The sequence below is a fragment of the Vombatus ursinus genome, unplaced genomic scaffold, assembly GCF_900497805.2.
Source record: "Vombatus ursinus unplaced genomic scaffold, bare-nosed wombat genome assembly UNPS02014176.1, whole genome shotgun sequence".
NCBI classification, from domain to species: domain Eukaryota; kingdom Metazoa; phylum Chordata; class Mammalia; order Diprotodontia; family Vombatidae; genus Vombatus; species Vombatus ursinus.
This window is the reverse complement of record NW_020953954.1, coordinates 244,602-252,157: the sequence shown is the minus strand read 5'-3', so window position 1 is coordinate 252,157 and position 7,556 is coordinate 244,602. Positions and strand designations below refer to the sequence as shown.

At 44.1% G+C, this 7,556-nt stretch overlaps 1 pseudogene; it reads right to left on the bottom strand.

The window, feature by feature from the left end:
- Nucleotides 1-5,911: 5,911 nt before the first annotated feature.
- LOC114041636 lies at nucleotides 5,912-7,032 on the bottom strand (annotated as a pseudogene).
- Between the last annotated feature and the right edge of the window lie 524 nt (nucleotides 7,033-7,556).

Genomic DNA, 7,556 nt, shown 5'->3' with positions numbered 1-7,556 from the left:
CAGAGCTAGCTTGGGTTTGGGAGGCTCCGAAGGAAAGTGTGAGAGAGAAGAGGGATTAGACCGACCACCAGCTGAAGGTCTGCAGAGCCGCTGCACTGACCTCGTTGTTGTATGTTTGTGAAACAGGACAGCCTACCAGCACCAGGCCAGGAAACGGAATCACTTCCATTTGAATTGTTTTAGGAAGATTCTGACCATCCCCTGGCAGGACAGGGTACCTGACACTGAGGTCCTTTCTCAAACTGAACTGCCAAGCATTCCAACTCTATTGCAGGCAGTGAGCCCGACTCCAACGGGCTGGCCATATTGTTTGACTAAAAGGTGATTTTACAGAGAACTCACACAAGGCAAATGCTCACACGATGGTTAGAAGAAGTGATACAAAGACACTCTCAAGGTCTCTCTGAAGAACTCTGGAATTGACTGTGAGAGACACTGGTGCGGGATCGCCTGTGGTGATGTGCCCCCATCAAAGAAGGAGCTATGCTAAAATGACTAATGCAGAAATGTTTTGCATGGTTGCACATGTATAACATATCAGAATGCTTACTGTCGCAGGGAGGAATAGAATTTGGAATTCAAAACTTAAAAAAATGAATGTTAAAATGTTTTTGCATGTAATAGGGGAAAATAAAATATTTTTTAAAAAGAAGGCATTGTGCTCTATGAGCAAAGCAGAATTGCAGTAGCTCAAAAGTAACATGACATGTGCAAATTTAGAGACATCTCCCATCCAAATGTCCATGTGGACTATTTGTTCCTGCCCTGTGGAAGAGCCTTCTGAGCTTGTATTGGTCTGATCAGCCAGTCAGACACACTGTGCTGTGACCCCGACATAGTGAGGTCATTTTGGTCCTCTTCAAGAACAAAGGACGACAACCAACCAATACATAGTTTATGCAAAGTAAATGGAAATAATTGTGTGTATGGGGGTGGGGGGCAGGCAAGGCCTTGTGTTGGAAGTAGCACAGGGAAGATACTTCCAAGGGACACAGCCTAAGCAAAGGCATGGGGGTGGTAACTCCTCTTGAAAACTCTTTTAGGCCAGTTCAACTTTGAACTTGGAGATCTAGAAAGGGAATAGTGTGAAATCAGAAATGTAGCTTGGAGCCATCTAGTGGAAGGCTCTTAAATACAAAGCAAATGAATTTAGATTTAATCCTTGAAGCAACAGTGGGTGATGTGCTCATACCTGTGCTTGAGGAAAATTCTTTTGACAGCTGTGTGGAAGATGGACTGAGGAAGTGAGATGACAGTCTGTTCTGGTGGTCAGAGGGACTGCCTAGGGTGGCTGCTGGGGGCTGGAGAGGAGACAGGTGGAAGAGATACGGGCGGTGAAGCATCAACATCCAAAAATGTGGCCGGACAAATGGCAGGAGGGTGAGGGACCAGCCCAGGAGAACTCTGAGAGTGGCTACTCGGGAGCAAGGCAGTGTCTGGGCTTGGCGTCAGGGAGACCTGAGTTCACATACAATCCCGGACACTTCCCAGCTATGTGACTGGCCAAATCACTCTGTTTGCCTCAGTTTCCTCAACTATAAAATGGGGATAATAATGTCACCGACTTCCCAGAGTTGTTGTAAGGATCAGATGAGATAAGACTTGTAAAGCGTTTGGCACAGTGCCTGGTCCATAGTAAGACCTGTGTAAATGCTTGTTTCTTCCCTACCTCTCCCCTCCACAGAAATACAGACATTCAGAACAGGTGTACGTTGGGGACAGCAGAGAAGATGGAATGTGTTGGGAGAATTTTCTCATGGGAGTTCTAGCCTCTCTTGGCAGAAGCTGAGGGTCACAACCTGTTGCGTGGCAAAAACAAGGAAGTCTCACAAGACTTCTCCTTTGCTGACACGCAGCTCCCACAGTTGGCTCAGCTCTCCTCTCGTTGGGAGAAAAATCCTACTCATACCCCGGACATGAGGGCTGCATGTGTCCAGCAGACTTGGTGATTGGCTATCACGTGGAGATCATGCTTTGATCATGTATTACTAAGGAAATAAAAGAAAGCTGCTAGCACTTAATAAACGGAGCTTCCGCCATCTTGCTGTCTCCCGCCTCATCAATGCGCCTCCGGGTTAAGAGTATCGAGCTGGTCTCGTGCTCACCACTGCAGCAGCCGCGTCAGGAATGTCCATTTGGAGATGTCCAATAGGCAACTGGTGATATAGGGCTGAAACTCAGGAGAGAGACTGGGGCAGGCTATGTAGGTCTGAGAGTCATCGATAGAGAGTTTACCTGAACTTTACATGAACTCATGATGAGATCACCAAGAAAGAGATGGTGAGAAAGGAACCCAGGACAGAGCCCTGTGAGACACCCACAGTTAGTGGGTGGGAGCTGGGTGAGGATCCAGCAAAAGAGACTGAGAAGGAGTGGTCAGAGAGAGTAGGGGGGGAACCAGGACAACCAGTCCAGCCTCCTTCAGTCACCGAAAGGATCTTTCTAAAGCTTGGAGAAGGGAGGAAAAGGAAACGGGCATTGATGAGGCACCCGCTGTGTGCAGGCTGCATCCCCTCACACCCAGACTATTGTAGCATCCTGCCTGCCTCCAGTCCAGCCTCCCTAAAGCACAGGTCTGGGCAGGTGACTTCCCATCTCGATAAGGTCAATAGTTTCTTGATGTTTCAGGATCAGCTATAAAATCCCCTGACTTTTAAAGGCCTCCTTTCCTTTCTAGTCTTCTTGCCTTTTACTCCTCCCCCTCCCCCCTCTCTGTTGCTAGCACTGAGCTCTCCATCTCCCAAGTCTGGACACTGTTACTGCCTGTGGCCCAAGCCTTGAATGTGTTCCCTTCTCATCTCTGCCTCCTCCAATCCACCCTTCTGCAAACAGCCTTACCTCCAATTTATCCTGATCACAGTTTGTGCAGTTTTTGTCCCTGTGTGCTCTGTTGGTGTACCTAGTGCTTAGCACAGTGCCCGGCACACAGTAGGTGCTTCATCCATGCTTATTGACTATCTAAGAACTGAGAAGAGGACATTGGACTTAGCAATGAACAGATCACTTGTAATCATGGAAAGAGTAGTTTCAGCCAAGTATGCTGGGGCTGGAAGCCAGATTGGAAGGGATTGAGAAGTGACAGGAAGGACAGTGGTGTTGTTTTTTTTTCCCCTCCCCACTTAATAGTATTTTATTTTTTCCAATTATATGTAAAGATAGTTCTCAACATTCACTTTTACAAGATTTTGAGTTCCAAAATTTCTCCCCTCCCTTCCCTCTCCCCTCCCCAAGACGGCTTACAATCTGATATAGGTTCTACACGTACAATCATATTAAACCTATTCCCACAATAGTCTTGTTGTGAAAGAAGAATCAGAACAAAAGGGAAAAACCACGTGAAAGAAAAGACAAACAAAAAGTGAAAACAGTATGCTTCAATTTGCATCCCAACTCCATAGTTCTTTTTCTGGATATGGGTAGCATTTTCCATCATGAGTCCCTTGGAATTGTCTTAGATCATTGCATTGCTGAGAAGACCTAAGTCTATCAAAGTTGGTCATCTCACGGTGTTGCTGTTACTATTTACAATGTTCTCCTGGTCCTGCTCACTTCATTCAGCATCAGTTCATGTAAGTCTTTTCTAAAATTTTTCTAAAATCCGCCTGCTCACCATTTCTTATGGAACAACAGTATTCCATTACATTTATACCACAACTTGTTCAGCCATTTCCCAATGGATGGGCATCCCCTCAGTTGCCAATTCTTTGCCACCACAAAAAGAGCTGTTATAAGTATTTTTGTATATGTGAGTCCTTTTCCCTTTTTTATGATCTATTTGGGATACAGACCTAGTAATGGTTTTGCTGGATCAAAGGGTATGCACATTTTTATAGCCCTTTGGGCATAGTTCCAATAGCTGGATCAGTTCACAGCTCTACCAACAATGCATTAATGTTCCAATTAGGAAAGATAGTGTTGATGGGTTTTTTTTTTCTAGAAGTTTATGCCTTAAAAAGGGGGCAGCTAGGTGGTGCCACAGGGCACAAAGTGCCAGGCCTAGAGTCAGGAAGACCTGAGTTCAAACCTGGCCCTGGGAAAGCCACTTAACCCTGTTTGCCTCATCCATAAAATTAATTGGAGAAGGAAATGGCAAATCACTCTAGTATCTCTGCCAAGTAAACCCCAAATGGGGTCACAAAGAGTCAGACACAACTGAAATGACTGAACAATAAAAGTGCATTAAAAGGGGGAGAGATCAAGCATAACCCTGAGAGGCTATGAGGGGCAGGAGAAGGGTTTTAGAACAATTTTTGTTGAGAACTTTTGTTTTTATATATCATCTGAGTTTCTAATCTCTCTCCCTCCTTCCCAAAGTGCCATCTCGTAGAAGAATAAAAAAGAGTGAAAAAATCTAGTTCTACCAAACTATCCCACATTGACACAGTCTCACATAGGCAACGTTCCACTCCTAGAGCTCCCCACCTCTACCAGGAAGGTAAGAAGGTATCTTTTCTCAACTTTTTAATAAAAAACTCAACAAACACCAAATAAAATGGGCTTTTCTATTTATATAGCAGGAACAGGAAAAGAGGATTGTTCATGAAGCTGCTTCCTTTTCTTCTAAGAGATTTAATAAAGTCCACAAGTAACTCCCAAAGCCACCCTGGTTGTCCGAGATGCCTTCTGGATGTCTGCCTGTGCTCTTCTGTGTGTTTAAAAATGCTCCAGTGATCTTCTCTTCATCTTTGACTGTGTTTGGTAATGATGTTTTCTTTTGCATTGGGAGACGGTCACCTCTTGGTAGCGTGCTTCCTCACTTGTCCTCTAGAATTGTGGTTGATCATTGCTTTGGTCAGTCAATAAACATTTATTAAGTATCTCCTAGGGGCCAGACTGTGTGCTAAGTGCTAGGGATATAAAAAGAGTCTACAAGGAGCTCACGATCTAACGGGGGTGGGGGGGTGGGGCGGGGAGAGACGACTTGAAAACAGCTATGTACAAACAAGCTGTTTACAAGATAAATAGGAAATAATCAGGAGAGGGAAGGTGCTAGAATTAACAGGGGTTGTGAATGGCTTTCTGTCAAAGGTGAGATTTTAGCTGGGACTTCAAGGAAGTGAGGAGGTGGTGCTGAGCAGGGAGAGTGTTCCACGCATGGGGCACAGCCACCGCCTGGAGCTGGGAGGTGACTTGTTTTGTGAGCAGAACAGTGGGTCACAGGGTATACACAATTTGGTGACTTTTGAAGGGAGTAGTCTCGAATTGCTTTACTGGAATGGTTGTACCAATTCAGTTCCACCTGACGTTCTTCCAACAACGATAATTTTCCTCTTTCATTATCTTTGTCAAGTCGGTGGGTGTGACATAGAGTCTCAGAGTTGCTTTAACTGACATTTTTTTCTTATGAGGAATTCAATACAAAATTTCCATTTCAGAGCTTAACAGTTATAAATGCTTGCGTACATTTAGTCAGTCAAGAATTAAGCCTCAGGGGCAGCTAGGTGGCGCTGTGGATAGAGCACCGGCCCTGGAGTCAGGAGGACCTGAGTTCAAATCCGGTCTCAGACACTTGACACTTATTAGCTGTGTGACTCTGGGCAAATGACTTAACCCCATCGCCTAGCCAAAGGAAAAAAAAAAAAAGCAAAAGGAATTAAGCCTCAGTCTAAGCCACTGCATGTACACATTGAAGCAGAAGAAAACAAGTCATGAAAATAATACCTGGGGGCTTCTTTACCATAAGGAAATAATTAACGATGTTGAACTATCTTGTACGCTGAACACCATAAACTGCAAAGTCAGCATTTTATATGACTGATTTTACTCATTAACTCTTAAAACCCAGCTATTGTTGAATGTCAGAACAGACCAGTGGCTAGTAGAGAGTGTGTTAAGAGGGTTGTCATCCCTCACTCATTCACCGTTGCATTACAATGAAGAGTATTCACCCGTCTCCAGTAAGAGGCCGAACCTAAGCTCCGGGCTGGGGCTCATCCTCTTCCCAAGCTTCTCCATTGTAATGGCAGCTTCTTTCTTGGGATGGGGCAAAGTCCACCACGTCGGCCTGATCCATTTCTCCAGTCTTCTCTACTTCCTCTCGTTTGGACAGTAACTTTCCCAGCAAAAAAAGCTTATTTGATGAAAGAAAGCCATCCCCTGGGAAGCTTACTTTAGATTCCATGATTAGAATCACTTTTTCCTTGGGGTTGGCAGTAAACTAGCTGCGTTCATTCAGCTACATTTGATAGCCGTTTGACAAACTGACCACAATGAGAAGTAGGGTGTATAGTTCTACTGTCAAGAGCTGATAGTGGTCTCTGAAAGCTACGCAATGCTTCAACCAACTGGTAGCCATTCGAATGAAAAGGTCCTCGCCTTGTTCTATGAAGCATGAACTCTCCTTCTGACACCAAGCAATGATAATGTTTCCTGGTCACCGTCACCGTGGAATGTTAGCTTCTCATCTTCTTTCGTGCCCTTATCCATATGAACCTATAGAATCTTTTTCTCTCTCACAATTTTCCTTCTGTTATAGCTTTCACATCGATCTTCAGGGTGGATTTGTTCCCCGTGCCCTTGGCATTCCATGCTAACTGGTTGAATTTGCTGAACCATTCCAGGTCCTATCTGATGAATCCTCATTTGCATCCCAGCATCTGGGACTGAATTCTACCACCTTAGCCTTCAGTGAATCACAAATTACATTCTTTTGTAAAACCAGTTTTCTTATTGCACCATTATTATATAAATCTTCTAAGCTCACCAACAACTGATGAACAACATTTTTACTTCTGTATTTCCTTTGTGTTCTTCTACCCCCTCCAAAAATATATCAAAGATATCTATGGGAGAGCCAAACCCACCACAGAGCCACCCTCTCTGATGACTTGTTCTCCACATTTGTCCTATAAATCTCTTTGCATCAGAAAGCACTTTGTAAGCTTGAGAAATCTATCTGAACTTTTCTCTTTCATTTAGATACTTATCTAGATGGTATTTCACGGCTAGTTTCCTCTACACCTTTTTTAGTTCTTTCTGGGAGGCATTGGGTTTTACTCCCAAAATATTATTTTAAATAATTTCCTTCACCATTTTTTATAGCCAGTGAGTGAGGTTGGGGGCATGCTGGTGGGGTCCAGTGGGTCTGCTGTGGCCCCCACATCTGGGGAGAGGAGTGAAGGGGTCTGTTGGGATACTGGGGAAGCCAGTGGAAGGAAGAGAAGGGGGCAGGGTGAGTTCTGGCGCAACTTAACTTGCATTTCTTTAAATACTTCTTGTGATTCTTCTTTGGGACCAAGCCTGGTGTTTCAGATTTATTGGTGTTCTTTCCACTTACTTTGCTACTCATTTCTACCATCCACAAATTAGAATGTAACCTTCTTGAGGGCAGGGACTGTTTTTCTTTTTCTTATTTGTATCTGCAGTGCTTAGCACCAGGCCCATAGGAGGTGCGGTTAACTATTGACTATTTTATTGACTATTAAGTGTGGTGGACAAATCCCCTCCCCTCCCCCATTTGTTATTTTTTCTTTTTAAAAAAATTTTCCCTCCCCCATTTGTTACATATTTATTAGTATTCCCTAGTATGAATTCATCATATTTAGAGCTCTCTTAGA